General features: G+C 38.8%; 1 long non-coding RNA gene across 1 annotated transcript; it reads right to left on the reverse strand.

Annotated features, from left to right (window-relative positions):
* Positions 1–4,390: 4,390 nt before the first annotated feature.
* LOC128292872 (uncharacterized) lies at positions 4,391–5,674 on the reverse strand. Its single transcript, XR_008282836.1, has 2 exons — positions 5,581–5,674; positions 4,391–4,857 (listed from the first exon to the last, which is right to left on the reverse strand). It is a non-coding gene; the product is annotated as an uncharacterized LOC128292872 (long non-coding RNA).
* Between the last annotated feature and the right edge of the window lie 12,851 nt (positions 5,675–18,525).

Raw genomic sequence — 18,525 nt, forward strand, 5'->3', positions numbered from 1 at the left:
AATTTTAACTTTAAAACTAAATATAAAAATTAATGAATTTAAATTTATAATTTAAAATAATAAATTAATAACACAATTAAAATGTAACACCCCAAACCCGACCTAGACGTTATGGCCAAATTTGTGATGTCACATTGGTTTGAGTTTTGAAAAGCGTAGTTTTACTGGAAAAGTCCTTTTTGTGTTAAAACCTTATTTGTGTTCTTTAAGAGAAGTTAACTTATTTGTTCATTTGTTAAATTGTAGGTTTGATTAGCAAAACATGACCCATACTAAATCGTTATTACGCTTTGAAAACATTGTTCGTTGCGGAAGCTTTTAAAACGAGTTGTGTAGCTTGGTAGCTGAAAATCATTTACTTTTTGAAAAAAAACCCGTGTCCTACTGCTAATAGATATAAGTCAATTTAAATAAATCCCCACATAAAAGTAAAAACTCAAAACGGCCTTATTACACAAAATTTACCCAAACAAAACTACTTTTACCAAAAATCCAAAACGAAACATAAACAATGGTGTGGCCATCTTCGAGCCCCTCGCAGCACTGACCCGCCTAAGGATTACCTGCACAGATAGGCAGAAAAGGTGAATTTATGAAAACTCAGTGTGTAATCCATATTTATCAAACAGTTAAACATACAGTGTTGAAAGGTCTGGGCCTAAGCCCATAACAGTCGCAATATCAGTGTAGGACTTAGCCCAATATAGTAACAGTATCAATGTGGGCCTTAGCCCATTTCAGTACAGTATCCAAAATGCATACAAATATCCTACCCATCCATCCTTTACACTCCACTCCGTCCAACCCTATACTCCATGTGGGGATAAAATCGACCCACCCATCCCTACACTCCAGAAAATAGTACCGGTTACTTAAGACTAATAAAGATTTGCAAAGCAGAGTGCCAAGAATAGGCTTATAGCCTTTCAGTACACTTCCTCCAATATCATATGTCCCACCCCATGCAATGCAACATAGTATAAATTTTCATATATAATTAAGATGGCATGCTCAAGCATTCAGATATCACATACGAATATTTCCATCATTTACCTCATAGGGGTATAACAGTCATAAACATAAATTAGGGTCTAGGTGTACTAACCGACCCAACAGTAGGTCCACAGTCGTCTCGTGCGACCCGTGCAACCCTAACAATTTAACAGCGAAAATGGGCCTAAGTCCATAACACGGCCGATGTGGGCCCACACACTCGTGTGGCCCAATAAGCCCACACACTCGTGTGGCCCAATAAGCCCACATACTGACCTTGGCCATGTAAACTACACAGCTGACCCAATTATCTCCACACAATAGTGTGGTTTACCCGAGTGGGGCCCACGAGCCCGTGGGCCCACAAGGCCCAAAACGGCCTAACGCGGCTCAAAACGGCCTAAGCCCATGAGATCGCTCATGCTGGCCTCTACTGTCAAATGCATGCGTTTATGTATCTAATTCACCGTACGAGCGAGTGCACGCTCGTGTAGTGTGTATGAACATGCTTTTCGGCTTTTGCCGATTAATAGCTTTACAGTGTGGTTACAAACCTGCTTGTGATAAGTGAGCAAATCTCCACGTCGCCAACCTAGATACAAACATAATCCCCACGTTAGTCCTTTAATCGATAAAGTTAACATCTCACATAGTACCTAATTCTCAAAATGGTAATGGTTGCCTACCTTGAATAGCAAACGATTTCTCCCTTAACCATTGGTTGAAACTGCTTTCCAAAACTTGACAAAATCTGTATAGAATTACCACCTTGTTAACTAAGAACGCGGATGAAATTGATTAAAACTAAAAGAACAACAACATACCACACTTAGAAGTATCCGTCCTACAAGGCACACTTTACGATTGAGTCCCACAGAGAACAGTCATACCCCTATAAGAAACGGTGGATAAAAGCTAATGTTAGAGAGAAAGCTTATGTCGACAAAGAGAGGAGGAGGGAAAAGAATGGCTGTGGAACCTAACATAGCGGCCACAGTAAGTCTGACTCTTAGCCACGAATTGAACAACCCAAATGACAAAAATTAGTTACCTTACTCAAGTGTAGAGAGGTTCGGCTCCAAAAGGAAAAAGAGTGATCGGCTAGCAATGACAAACTGAATGAGAAGAGAGGGAAAGAAGGCAAGTGATATTTGGCCAACATAAGGAGGGAAAACGTAGTTGAGAGAAGGAGGACAAGAGAAGTAGGGACCAAAAAGGGTATTCGGTCAAGCAACAAAAATGAGAGAGAAAATAGAAGTGTACGGTTAAGGTTTAGAAAAGTAAAAGAAAAGAAAATACCAAATGGTCACCTCGATTTAACCAAAAATGCAAAAGCACACAAGAATGTAAGGCTATCAAAATGGAGAGCAACAAGTATACAATTTTACCAAAAATGTAGAGCAACAACTAGAGAAGAGAAAGGTTCTATTATCGGTTTTACCAAAAATGCTCTTTTTCCCACAAACGACACTCTTTAACTCCCTCCACATTCGGCTCCCCCACCAACTCCAACCGAACACTATCTAAATCCCTTCAAAATCTCCTCACTTGTCTCCCCCCCAACACTCCTAAAATCACTCCACCATTATCTCCTCAACCACCCATTCAAACACTTTTCGAACACCTCAATTTCGGTCAACTTGGTCACTCTCACGACACATAGCAAAATAAAATGCTTTTATGCACTGCTGAGCCTCGAACCTCAGACCCCAAGAACATTCCACACGCCCCTTGCCACTAGACTAGCAAGTCCTTTATGTCGAACCATACTCTCATCATCTTAAAAGCCCACTAGCTGGAGACAAGGGTTTACTCAATAAAAAGCAAAAATCTACTGAAGCCAAGGCTTGAACCCACGACTTCTCAGCCACTCCTAGAGCACTAAACCACTAAGGCAGACCCACACTCACGCGACAAACATACCAAAATTAATTTTAATAGGGTTTTCGATATTTGGGGCATTGCATAAAATCTAAAAGTTAAAATAAAAAAATAAATAATAAAAATTAGATTAAATATAAAGATATCAATAAAATAAGATATTATAATGAAGTTACTTTAATGAAATAAGGACTTAAAATCATAACCATGTAAAATATAAGATTTGAATATCCATTCCCATGTGAAATATTAACATTGATTATTTAAATTGATTAAGTCGCTAATGAATATTCTCTTTTCTAAGTCAAAATTGCAATTCATGTTTTTCTTCTTTAACTCAAATAAAAATAAAATGTTGAAAACAAAACAATTAAATAAAAAATAGATAGAATAATTAGTTGACACGAGATTATTATTAAGTATATGCAAATATGCAAGTAGACGATTACAAAACTAGGTGTAACTTTTGATCAACTAATTAGTTGATCCTACTACAGGTTTTATCTATAATCTACTTAACTAACATACAAACATAAGGCACTCTAATACTTTTTTGCACATAAAATATCTGAACCTCACACCTGAATTTGGATTCAGAGCACATACGGTGTCAACTGCATGTCGATCAATACCATTCTTATTCACTGCTACAATGCCTCCCACAAGCATTCGTAGAGGTAGGAGACAGTCATTATGTGCCTTCTGTAAATTGTTCTTGGACCGCAATCTAGTGTAGTTGGTTTTTCCTGTTCTATTTGCCACTTGACAAAACATAAAAGAGCTATTGCCACATAAAAAGTAATCATCAAAATGATATCCAAATGAAAATGAAACAAAAAATGGAAATAGAGGGAGAAAGAAAGAGACAAATAGACATACTATATCAGACAAATCTTTGCCTGTCTCGACATCTTATTTTCAGACAGAGTGATCCCATGATGCCGAATAAATTGTATCTGTAACACCCCGAACCCGAGACCATCGCTGGTGTCGGACACGAGGGGTTAACAAGCCAAGTTCACATGTTTTGCCCACCAATTTGACATTTCCAGTCAGGCTGGAAAACTGCGTCACTGTCGCCTTAAAAATCATATCTCGAGTTTCAAAACTCGGAAACTGGTTTCGTAAATTTTCCCTGAATTTAGACTCATATATCCATCCATGGATTTATTTCTAGAATTTTTGGTCGGGCCAATTGGTACAGTTTATTAGTTAAATTCACCCATGTTACAGGGATCGACTGCTCTGACCTTCGCACGTTATAACTTGAATATCTCTCTGTACAGGGCTTTAACACTGGTGCCGTTTGTTTCTAATGAAACTAGACTCAAAATGGAATCTGTACATATAAGGCATGACTCCTAATTCTTTCTGGATAATTTATAGTAAATTTTTAAAGTTGCGACAGGGGACCCAGAAACCATTCTGGCCCTGTCTCACAATAGCCTTAATATCTCTTAACATGTAACTCCTATGACCATTTCGTTTCTTCCATATGAAAATAGACTCATCAAGGTTCATTTACATAGCTTATTCACTATTTAATACCATTCCTACAAATTTTGGTGATTTTTCACATTCACGTCACTGCAGCTGGCAGCATCTGTTTTTAAGGTAGGTCTTACCTATTTGGTAGTCTCCATGAACCAACTAGTCTTGCCATACATAGGTTCATATATGATCATTTTAACCATGCCAATGGCTGATCATGTGACCAACATTCCCATTTCCAATCCATGGTCACATCATGACACCAAATATATACATATACAAACCGCAAATAGTCTAAGTCGATACTTCACTTTTACGAGCCATTTTCGCATGGCCGTACACAAATACATCACAACATATTTAACCAACAAGGGGTAGTCCTATACATGCCATTTCAAAGTTCAACCAAAAATTTATACCAAAATAGAGACGTTGATAGTGTGGATGACTTCGACTTTATTGATCCCGAATCCGATTGCTATCGAGCGAAATCTATAAAACAGAGATCCAAAGCGACGGGGTAAGCATTTTTATGCTTAGTAAGTCTCAAGGAATATAATCAACTCTAATTACAGCAATACATTCACATAGCCAAATGCATCATTTCATTAATACACATTCTTACTTCACACTTCATCATTATATACTTTCACAAAGTATCAATCAATTCAATAACTGAAATTCATTAGTCGATTGAGCGAATGTTGCTCAAACATGTCGACTTTCCAATGCACATATAAACGCATTCTTATTCTTTGGGCTTCTCGAGTGTACTAATTGAATTTATTACAGCAACCAACACTCACCTCCAGCCCAAGATTCTTCGAATATAACCGGATATAACCACGCACAAATGCCTTCGGTCTTAGCCCGGATAGAATGTCTCGCATTTAATGCCTTCGGGTCTTAGCCCGGATGTAGCCACTAGCACAATTGCCTTCGGGTCTTAACCCGGATATAATTTCCAGCATAATTGTCTTCGGGGCTTAGCCCGGATATCATTCAATTTCTCATGCACACATACATCAATAATCATTGGACATACATATTTCATTCTCGTTACTAAGGCTCAAACACAATTATAATCACTAGCATAATCGCCTTCGGGACTTAGCTCGGGCATTATTTGAATACTCATACACACATAAATCAATAATCAATACATCCATATTTCATTCCACGTAATTCAAGTAAGGTCACTTCTTGAGGACTTACCTCGGATGTTGTCGAACGGCTTTTACGGCTATTCGATCACTTTTTCCTTCCCCTTGTCCAATTGTGGCCCTCTTAGCTCTTGAGCTAATTCAAACAAATTCAATTTATTAAAACCTCATTGTGCTAGCTTATGGCCGAATATGACAAGGAGTTTAAATGGTCATATGGCCACTCTTTAGCTTGAATACACAATGGTCATGCACATTTTATACTACATCAAGCAATTCAATACAATTTATTCGAGCATCAAGGAAAAGCTAAGGCCTTCAATAGGCTACCCAAGGCCGAATATTCATGTACATGTTGAGGCCAATTATGCACTTAATACCTCACAAAACAGCATGCATTTTACTAGTTAATGCTTTGCATATTGTAGCTCAAAACTTATAATATAGCATCAAGCACTCATATGTGTGCTAGGCCAATGTGCTTGCAATTTCACAATCATTCTTCAACATCTTCTTCTTTAAACAACCATATTCATCACTTAGTTCATAACCAAAACATCATGTGCAAACATATATATACATATATGAGCATGGCCAATTTCAAGGTGTCCATAGCCATCCAAAACACAAATTTTAACTAGCATGCAAGAAGCATGAACCATGCTCATGAATGCATCATGGCCGAATATGACAATCATGCCCTTTTCAACTTCAATCATGATTAAACAAAAGAAAACTCAAAATCTTACTCAAAAGTAGATAATCCATCATTGCATGCATCATCATCAAGCTTCACACTTAGCATGCAATGGCTTTATCACCATAACAACTTTGGCCAAATACCATTTCCATGGCATAACAAAGATTTGAGCCATGGCTAACATGCACATCAAGTTAGCAACCAAAACATGCATGAAACTCCTAACACAACCTCATACATACCTTAATCTTGATGCAAACTTAGCCAAATCTCCTTCTAGATCTCTTCCAAACCAAGCATGAAGCAAAATCCTCCTTCTTCCTTAGTTTTGGCTCAAAGAAAGGATGAACAAAATTTTTTCTTTCCTTCTCTACAACTCACGGCAATGGGGGGAATACCACACTCACACACATTTTTTTTCATTCTTTTCTTACCCATACACCTTTGTTTATTATTTCTCCCTAATGCACCAACAAAACATGTTTCATGACATGTTTTGCCCATCCTCTCTTGCCATGGCCGGCCACTTCATGTTAGGGGGAAATTTGACATGCAAATCCTTATTTTTGCATGCATGAGCAACTAGTCATCACACATTTCCCCATCATACTTTCAAAGTTCACTACTAGGTCCTTTCTAGTGAAATTCGCATTTATAACACTAAATCGAAACATCAAAATGTCACACACAAATTAACACATATCATAGGCATCAAAATAAATTTTAAATTATTTTTATGCCTCGGTTTTGTGGTCCCGAAACCACATCCCGACTAGGGTCAATTTTGGGCTGTCACAACTCTCCCCACTTAAGAAATTTTCGTCCCCAAAATCTTACCGTAAATAGGTTTGATATCGCTCTTTCATAGAGTTCTCGGTCTCCCAAGTAGCTTTTTCTATCCCGTGCTTGAGCCATAACACTTTCACCAATGAACCCGCTTGTTTCGCAACTCTTTCACTTCTCGTGATAGGATACTAATCGGTTCTTCCTCATAACTCATATTAGCTTGAATTTCAATTTCGATGGACTAATCACGTGCGATGGATCGGATCTATAGCGTCAAGCATCGAAACGTGAAAGACATCGTGAACCTTTTGAGTTCGGGGCAAAATCAAACGATATGCCACCGGACCGACTCGCTCGGATATCTCATATGGCCCAATGAACCTCGGGCTCACTTGCCCTTACGGCTGAATCGAGTATCTTTTCCAAGGCGATACCTTGAGAAACACTTTATCACCCACCGATACTCGATATCCTTATGCTTCAGATCCGCGTGACGACTTCTCGACGATCGGAGGCTATCTTCGACTTTCACGGATTACTTTCACTTTCTCGCTCAGATCTCTAATCAAATCCACCCAAAATCTTGCTTTTACCGAGCTCACCAAAACAATGGTGTACGGCATTTACGACCGCATAAGGCCTCGTAGGGTGCCATCTTAATACTTGATTGAAAGTCGTTGTTGTAAGCGAATTCAATCAACGGCAAATACCGCTCCCATGAACCACTAAACTCGAGGACGCAACATCTTAACATATCCTCAAGTATCCGAATTATCCGCCGGATTGACCATCGGTTTGGGGTGAAAGGCGGTGTTGAAATGCAACTTGGTACCCAAAGCTTCTTGCAACTTTTTCCAAAATCGCGAGGTAAATCTCGGATCTCTATCCGACACGATGGAAATAGGCACCCGTAATCTCACAACTGAGAAACGTATAATTCGCTAATTTGTCCATTGAAAATCAGACGACGGGACAAAGTGGGCCGACTTAGTCAATCGATCTACCACGACCCAAACCGCATCCTTCTTACTTGTCGACAATGGCAAATCCGGATACAAAGTCCATTGTGACTCGATCCCATTTCCACTCGGTATCGTGATTGGTCAAGTAATCTCAAGGCACCGATGTTCCGCTTTCACTTGTTGACATATTAAACATCTCAAACAAAGTCGGAGATGTCTCGCTTCATACCATGCCACCAAAACCGACGTTTCAAATCATTGTACATCTTCAGACTCCGGGTGGATTGCCATTCGGCTACAATGGGCTTCATTCAATTATCGAAATGAGTTCAATTCTTTGGAACACACGACGACTTTTGAACCTCAAACAATCGTCATCATCGATTTGAAATTCCGAGTCCTTGTTCGCACACACTCAAATTTCGCTTTGCAGCCAACTCATCGTCGACTTTCCGAGCTTTTCGAATTTGATGTATCAACAAAGGTTTGGCTTTCAATTCAGCTACTAATACACTATCGGATCGAATGCATAAGTGCACGCTCATCGCTCGAAGTTTAATAATGATTTACGACTCAAGGCATCCGCAACCACATTCGCCTTTCCGGTGATAGTCAATGATCACTCATAATCCTTTAACAGCTCGAGCCAACGCCTTTGTCGCAGATTTAAGTCTCTTTGGGTCATCAAATATTTGAGACTTTTGTGATCCGAGTACACATGGCACCTTTCACCAAATAAGTAATGTCGCCATATCTTTAAGGCGAACACGATGGCGGCCAATTCGAGATCATGAGTCGGATAATTTTTCTCATGTGGCTTTAATTGCCTCGACGATAGGCCACAACTCGACCTTCTTGCATCAATACACAACCTAACCCAAGTAGGGAGGCGTCGCTATAGATGACAAACTCTTTGCGGACTCGGGTTGCACTAGAATTGGGGCTTCACCAAATAAGTTTTCATTGATCGAAACTTTTTGGCATTTCTCCGTCCATTCGAACTTAACATCCTTTTGGAGTAAGCCATCATCGGCGTGGCTATCATTGAGAAGCCTTTTACAAATCGTCGGTAATAACCGCAAGCCCCAAAAAGCTCCGAACCTCAGAATATTTCTGAGGCTTCCAATTAAGTATGGCTGAAATTTTATTCGGTCACACGAATACCCGATGCAGATACCACATGACCCAAGAAGCTAACCTCTCTTAACCGTAATTCACACTTGCTTAACTTAGCATATAATTGCTTATCCCTTAAAATTTGCAAGACTAACCGCAGTGTTCAAGATGTTCGGTCTCATTTCTTGAATAGACCAAGATGTCATCAATGAACACGACTACTTAATCGATCCAAATATGGTCTCAAGATCCGATTCATTAAATCCATAAATACCGTAGGGGCATTAGTAAGCCCAAACGGCATCACTAGGAACTCATAGTGACCATACCTTGTTCAAGGCGCCTTGGGTACGTCCAATCTCGGATTCGCAATTGATAATAGCCCGATCTCAAATCTATTTTCGAGAACATTGAGGCTCTTCATTGATCGAACAAGTCATCGATATGTGGTAACGGATATTTGTTCTTTATCGCCGCTTTATTGTCGACGATAGTCGATGCACAACCGCATGGTTCCATCCTTCTTTTCACAAACAACACCGGCGCACCCTAAGGCGAACAACTCGGACGAGCAAAACCTCTATCCACCAATTCTTGCAACCGAGCTTTCAACTCCTTTAATTCCGCTGGTGCCATACGATACGGAGCTATCGAAATTGAGTGGTACCAGTACCCATTCGATGCCAAATTCTATTTCCGAACAGTGGTAAACCCGCAATTCTTCAGAAAACATCCGGTATTCACAAACCATCGACACGATTCGGGTTTCTTTTCCGATTCCTTGTCATCGAAAGCACGACGCAAGGTACGCTTCGCACCCTTTTCTTACATATTTTCGGGCCAACATTGCCGATATTACACCGGCAACCCCTTTAAGTCCGTAGACTCAACTCAAATTATTTCATTATTCACGACCTCAAATCGATAGTCTTGCTCTTGCAATTTACAACCGCATCGTGCATGGTCAACCAATCCAAACCAAGAATAACGTCAATTCATCGAATCGCAAAAGCATCAAGTCCGCCGGAAACAAGAACCTCGGAACACTAGGGACTTTTCTTGCACACTTTGTTGACAAGCACGTAATGACCCAAGGGGTTTGACACCCGAATTACAAACTCAGTAGACTCAATAGGCAAAGTCTTACTGGATGCTAAGGTTTCACATATATATGAATGAGTAGAACCAGGGTCAATCAAAGCAATCACATTTGTATTGAAAAGAGTGAAAGTACCGTAATGACATCCGGAGAGGCAAGATCCTCGCGCGCCAGATGGCATAAGTCCTAGCAGGAGCACGAGCCTCGGATCTGATGGTAGCATCTCTAGATCCTCTCTGACCGCCACTGACATTGCCCATATTTCTAGGTGGCCTACCTCGAGCAGTGGTAGCACCCGGGTTTCCACTCTGACTTACATTCTGTTCATGCATCCTTGGGCAATCCTTCATAAAGTGGTCGGCCGACCCACACTTATAGCAGAGCGATCACGAAACCAACAGCTCACGAATGCCATTTGCCACAATGTGGACACTCGCCTCTCTCGGCGATCATTTCCACCATCGGCGATCGAAGTGACTCGTGTGGTCACAGGGGTCGATCGCGCCCTCGCCTAGAAAAGCCCAAACGCCTCTAGACCGGCTTGCATCATCTCAAATCTCTTCGATGCTTGTTGAAGAGACTTTCCGAGGACCTCTTTCGAATTCTCCAGCCCTATATCAGCTTTTTGTTTCTCCTTTCTAAGCTCTTCGGCTTTACAAGCTCGCTCAACAAGTACTACGAACTCTCGATCTCGAGAATGCCAACGAACATCCTTATATCATCATTCAGCCCATCCTCGAAGCGTTTACATAATGTCTTCGGACGAAATGCATTCTCGCTGCATCGCTAAGCCTCACAAATTTTCGTCAGAGTCGGTAATCGACATAGAACCTTGCTTAAGGTCAAGGAATTCCTTCGCTTTTGGTCGATGAATCTCGATCGATATACTTTTTTCGAACTCGGTTTGAAAGAATTCCCAAGTCACTTGCTCTCTAGGCACCACGTGTCGAGTACTCCACCAATAGTAGGCGGACTCGCGTAGCAAGGAGATGGTACACTTTAAGCACTCATCGGGTGTACAGGATAGCTCATCAAGCACCTTGATAGTGTTATCCAACCAAAATTCAGCTCGCTTCGCATCATCATCATCCGTAGCCTTAAATTCAGTGGCCCCATGTTTTCAATCCTATCGACTGGGGCTTACTTGACCTTATTTGGTCAGTCACCGGAGGTATTGTAGGTGCGGGGTTGCATTTGTCGGAATGGAGGTTGTGGAACAGCCGTGTTAGTTCGAATGTATTGATTAAACCATTCGCTCATCACACTATAAAAGGCTTGCCTAGCCTCATCATTCGGATTGCTGGCCATAGGTTGAGAGTCCGCCGCGCTGTCCCTTGCGCTGGAGCAGGCGCCACACTCTCCACATCATCAGCTATCGCCGGCCGGGATCGGATCCATTGCTATAAACAAACACAAAGTCAAATTGTCGTAAATCACCACACTATCGATTCATCATTTAATGGCATGTATAGCTAGACCCCAAACACATCACGGTAGTCCTAGAATCGACTAAACCGTGGCTCTGATAATAATAACATAATAATTTAACTTGAAATGCTGTCACATTTCGTGAAATACTGAATATCAGTCTTGTTTTGTTTAGAAATTCACATGAATTTTTTATTTTCAAATGATTTTAACCATGCCAATGGCTGATGATGTGACCATGGATTGAAATGGGAATGTTGGTCACATGATCAGCCATTGGCATGGTTAAAATGATCATATATGAACCTATGTATGGCAAGACTAGTTGGTTCATGGAGACTACCAAATAGGTAAGACCTACCTTAAAAACAGATGCTGCCAGCTGCAGTGATGTGAATGTGAAAATCACCAAAATTTGTAGGAATGGTATTAAATAGTGAATAAGCTATTTAAATGAACCTTGATGAGTCTATTTTCATATGGAAGAAACGAAATGGTCATAGGAGTTACATGTTAAGAGATATTAAGGCTATTGTGAGACAGGGCCAGAACGGTTTCTGGGTCCCCTGTCACAACTTTAAAAATTTACTATAAATTATCCAGAAAGAATTAGGAGTCATGCCTTATATTTACAGATTCCATTTTGAGTCTAGTTTCATTAGAAACAAACGGCACCAGTGTTAAAGCCCTGTACAGAGAGATATTCAAGTTATAACGCGAAGGTCAGAGCAGTCGATCCCTGTAACATGGGTGACTTTAACTAATAAACTGTACCAATTGGCCCGACCAAAAATTCTAGAAATAAATCCATGGATGGATATATGAGTCTAAATTCAGGGAAAATTTACGAAACCAGTTTCCGAGTTTTGAAACTCGAGATATGATTTTTAAGGCGACAGTGATGCAGTTTTCCAGCCTGACTGGAAATGTCAAATTGGTGGGCAAAACATGTGAACTTGGCTTGTTAACCCCTCGTGTCCGACACCGGCGATGGTCTCGGGTTCGGGGTGTTACAGTATCATGCTAAGGCGAAACCATAGAGGAGAGGTATTGTGTATGGCCAACAAGTGTAGAGACGGCCTCTCCCCACACAAAACATGAAGGATGTAAAAGAAAAGCCAATACTTATAAATAAATGCCCAAGATTCTTTAGAATAAAATTGTTATGTCATAAATGCTTAATATCGATGACTAAAATGTTATAGATGACCACTAAACCTTCTGAGTTGATGATACGAACAGATGAAATTACACCGCCGTGTCCTTCTAGCATATGGGTACACCATCCAACTTGTTTCCATATCCTTAAGGAAATTATATAGAAAAGAAAACAAAAACACAATTTCTGTCAACTTAAATTCCTTCGAATAAAACGTCCATAGAAAAAAAACATGAAATTTAATCTATTTACCTTCCCAAACTATCATAGCAACTAGTCAAAATGAACCCGCAAAACAATGTGTACTAAGTAGTGTTATGGAAGTGTAATGCCAATGAAATCAAAGTCATTTAATCTTCCTTTATAAATAAGACTAATACCTAGAATAACAGTAATGCTATATTCCAGCAAATTAAATTACACCTGCAAACAATGAACAACCATGAAATTAAAAAATAATCTAAGGGTAAACAAGAATTAAATAAGTTAAAAACATTATCCATTAATGTATTTTCCAAACCAAGAATCTATAAATTATTTAATCTAAGGATAAAAACTAAGAAGCTATAAAAACATGATCCATTAATGTATTTTCCAAACATCTATTTAAATACTTCCATCCAAAATGCATTTGAAGATAAAAATTTTGGCTTAACAAAATAATAATTCAAAACTAATCTAAAGATGAACAGCCATGAACAACCATGAAATTATATATATTGTATTTATATCACAACAAAGTAGCCATGAAAACTTATATAATAAGGCTTAATTTTTATATATATTGAATATAACCTCTAAATATCCTCCAAATATGATAAAAACTTGGAAAAACCAAACCCATATCAATCAGACAAACCTTGGTCCAACTAACAGTACGTCCCAGTAATCTATATAATAAGCCTTAATTTTTATATTAATTTTTATATAATAAACCTATATCAAGCAAGGAAGGATGCGAGAGTAGGAGAAGAAAGGCAGATAATACTCAATGTCATATCACAAGAGATGACTAACCTTCTCCAAATATCTGGTCTGGAACCTTATTACCTTCTAATTCTCTCAATCTTTAGAATAGCTTATTGTTATTTGTTTTATACTACCATGGAGCTCAAAATGCAGGCAAAGTTACAATTTCTATGCCATGGAATATGGATGTATCTTATCAAAAGAGTCTGGAATATGTGCCAAAATCTCATTAAAACATAGCATGAAGTTTTAGCAAGGATAATCAAATGAGAACAAGCTAAATATAACTACCAAAAAGAGTTCAAATATATCAAATAGTAACAATAAAAACACAGCAATCATTCAAGGATTGATCATATATAGGAATAGATGAACAACCTTGTTTCTATTGTCGGCAACAACAACATATAAAGCATTGTTATGAGTTCAAAAGACCCGAGAAAAAACCTTCAAAATCGATTTCAAGGCTGCCAATTTGGGGAAAAATAGTTGGGCTACTAATTTCAGGTGGAACTTAGGGATTTCGGGGGGGAAAAAAGAGTACGGAGAAAAGGTTGGGGAAAAAAGCAGAGGAAAAAAGGTTGGGCTACAAATTTTTGGAGAAATTTAGGGATTTCAGACTGGGGAAAAAGGGGGAAATGAAATTCAGAAGAAGGGGGAAATGAATAAAGTTTATCTGGTTTATTGGTTAGGTAAAAAAGGAGGAGAGCAAAACGACGACGTTTTACCTAAAAGAAATAAACCTTTGCGGCGTTTATCCACTAGCACCGCTAAATCCCTACATATTGCGGCGTTTAACCAAAAAATGCCATTAAAAACCTACAAAACGGTGTCGTTTTGATTAAAAATGTAACACCCCAAACCCGAGACCATCGCCGGTGTCGGACCCGAGGGTTAACAAACTAAGTTCACATGTTTTTGCCCACCAATTTGACATTTCCAGTCAGGCTGGAAAACTGCGTCACTGTCGCCTTAAAAATCATATCTCGAGTTTCAAAACTCGGAAACTGGTTTCGTAAATTTTCCCTGAATTTAGACTCATATATCCATCCATGGATTTATTTCTAGGATTTTTGGTCGGGCCAATTGGTACAGTTTATTAGTTAAAGTTACCCCTGTTACAGGGATCGACTGCTCTGACCTTCGCGCGGTATAACTTGAATATCTCTCTGTACAGGGCTTTAATGCTGGTGTCGTTTGTTTCTAATGAAACTAGACTCAAAATGGAATCTGCACATATAAGGTATATCTCCTAATTCTTTTGGATAATTTATAGTGAATTTTAAAGTTGCGACAGGGAACCCAGAAACCATTCTGGCCCTGTCTCACAATAGCTTTAATATCTCTTAACCTGTAACTCCTATGACCGTTTCGTTTCTTCCATATGAAAATAGACTCATCAAGGTTCATTTACATAGCTTATTCACTATCTAATTCCATTCCTATGAATTTTGGTGATTTTTCACATTCATGCCACTGCAGCTGGCAGCATCTGTTTCAAGATAGGACTTACCTATTTGGTGGTCTCCATGATTCAACTAGCCTTACCATACATATATGATCATTTTAACCATGCCAATGGCTGATCATATGACCAACATTCCCATTTCCAAGCCATAGCCACATCATGACACAAAATATATACATACAACCCACAATTAGTCTAAGTTCATGCTTCCTTTTCGAGCCATTTTCGCACGGCCGTATATACTTACATTACAACATATTTAACAAACAAGGGTAGTCCTATACATGCCATCTCAAGTTCAACCAAAATTTATACCAAAATGGAGGCTTGATAGTGTGGATGACTTCACTTCAACGATCCCAAACCGATTGCCTCGAGCAAAATCTAGAAAACTAAGAGCCAAAGCAACGGGTAAGCATTTTTATGCTTAGTAAGTCTCAAGGAATATAATGAACTATAATTTACAGCAACACATTCACATAGCCAAATGCATCATTTCATTAATACACATTCTTACTTCATACTTCATCATTATATAAGTTCGCAAAGCATCAATCAATTCAATAACTGAAATTCATTAGTCGATTGAGCGAATGTTGCTCAAACACGCCGACTTTCCAATGCACATATAACGTACCTTATCCTTTGGGCTTTCCGAGTGTACTAATTAAATTCATTTCGCAACCAACACTCACCTCCAGCCCAAGATTCTTCGAATATAACCGGATTTAATCACGCACAAATGCCTTCGGTCTTAGCCCGGATAGAATAACTCGCACGAATGCCTTCGGGCCTTAGCCCGGATATAGCCACTAGCACAATTGCCTTCGGGTCTTAACCCGGATATAATTTCCAGCATAGTTCTCTTCGGGCTTAGCCCGGATATCATTCAATTTCTCATGCACACATACATCAATAATCATTGGACATACATATTTCATTTTCACTTAAGGCTCAAACACAATTATAATCATTAGCATATTCGCCGGGACTTAGCCCGGTGGAATTCAAATACTCATACACACATAATCAATAATCATACACATCCATATTCCATCTCACATAATTCAAGTAAGGTCACTTCTTGAGGACTTACCTCGGATGTTGTCGAACGGCTTTTTCGGCTATTCGATCACCTTTTCCTTCCCCTTGTCCAATTGTGGCCCTCTTAGCTCTTGAGCTAATTCAAACAAATTCAATTTATTAAAACCTCATTGTGCTTGCTTATGGCCTAATATGACAAGGATTTTAAATGGTCATATGGCCACTCTTTAGCTTGAATACACAATGGTCATGCACATTTTATACTACATCAAGCAATTCAATACAATTTATTTGAGCATCAAGGAAATGCTAAGGCCTTCAATAGGCTACCCAAGGCCGAATATTCATGTACATGTTGTGGTCAATTTTGCACTTAATACCTCACAAAACAGCATGCAATCTACTAATTAATGCTTTGCACATTGTGGCCCAAAACTTATAATATAGCATCAAGCACTTATATGTGTGCTAGGTCAATTGTGCTTGCAATTTCACAAGCATTCTTCCACATTTTCTTCTTTAAATCAATATATTCATCACTTAGTTCATAACCAAACATAATGTGCAATCATATATATGCATATATGAGCATGGCGAATTTTCAAGGTGTCCATAGCCATCCAAAACACAAATTTTAACTAACATGCAAGAAGCATGAATCATGCTCAAGAATGCATCATGGCCGAATATGACAATCATGCTCCTTTTCAACTTTAATCATGATAAAACAAAGAGAAAACTCAAAATCTTACTCATGAATAGAAAATCCATCATTGCATGCATCATCATCAAGCTTCACACTTAGCATGCAATGGCTTTATCACCATAACAACTTTGCCCAAATACCATTTCCATGGCATAACAAAGATTTGAGCCATGGCTAGCATGCACATCAAGTTAGTAACCAAGTCATGCATGAAACTCCAAACACAACCTCATACATACCTTAATCTTGGTACAAGTATGGCCAAATCTCCTTCTAGTTCTCTTCTAAACCAAAAAATGGAGCAAAATCCTTTCTTCCTCCTTATGATTTTCGCCAAAAGATGAGAAAGGATGAACAATTTTTTGTTTTCTCTTCTTGGTTGCACGGCAATGGGGGAATGCTACTCTCTCACACACATTTTTTTTCATTCTTTTCTTACCCATGCTTATTTGTTTATGATTTCTCCCTAATGCCCAACAAAACATGTTTCATGACATGTTTAGCCCATATCTCTTTGTCATGGCCGCCATCACTTGTAAAAAGGGAAATTTGACATGCAAGTCCATTATTTTGCATGCATGCTTTAATTAGTCATCACATATTTCCTATCGTACTTTCAAAGTTCACTACTAAGTCCTTTCTTATAAATTAGCACCTAATTAATAAAAATCGAGACACGAAATATTTACGCATACCAATTCCACATACAATAAGCACGGAATATAACACTTAATTATTCTTGTGACTCGGTTTCGTGGTCCCGAAACCACTCTCCGACTAGGGTCACATTCGGGGTGTCACAACAAAAACATTTTGCGGCATTTTTAACCTAGCGCCGCTAAACCCGGACCTATTGCGGCGTTTTAACAAAAATGTCACTAAAAAATCAAATAAAACGACATCATTTTGATTAAAACAAAATAACTTTTTGTGGCATTTTTTAACTAGCACCGCTAAAGCCCGACATATTACGGTGTTTCACCAAAAATGCCACTAAGAAATTGTAACACCCCAAACCTGACCTAGACATTATGGCTGAATCTGGCGATGTCACATTGAAGTGTTTTCGAAAAACATAATTTTTTTGAAAAGTTCGTTCTATGTTAAACCTCTTTGTGGTCTTAACAAAAATTAAGATGTATCGTTCATTGTTAAAACTCAAGTCGTTTAGCAAAAGGGTTAACCATATTAATTTATTATTACATTTTAAAACATTGTTTGTTACGAAAGCTTTTAAAATATGTTGCATATACGTGGTGTTTTGAAAAGGATTTATCTTTTGAAAACCCGCATCCTACTACTAACAGATACGAATCAAAATAAAAAAACCCAAATTAAATGTTAAAAATTTAAAGAGGTCCTATTATATAACAAATACCCAAATTAAATTACTTGTAAATAAAAAGTCGAATGTGTAAGCAATTGTGGTTGTATGGCCACCTTCGAGTCCCTTGGAGTACTGATCCTCCTAGGGATTACCTGCGCAGAAAAGCAGTAAGGTGAGTTTATGAAAACTCAGTGTGTAATCCCTAAGTCCAAACAGTAGGTCATACAATAGGC

Source organism: Gossypium arboreum, chromosome 5 (genome assembly GCF_025698485.1).
Source record: "Gossypium arboreum isolate Shixiya-1 chromosome 5, ASM2569848v2, whole genome shotgun sequence".
Taxonomy (NCBI): Eukaryota; Viridiplantae; Streptophyta; class Magnoliopsida; order Malvales; family Malvaceae; genus Gossypium; species Gossypium arboreum.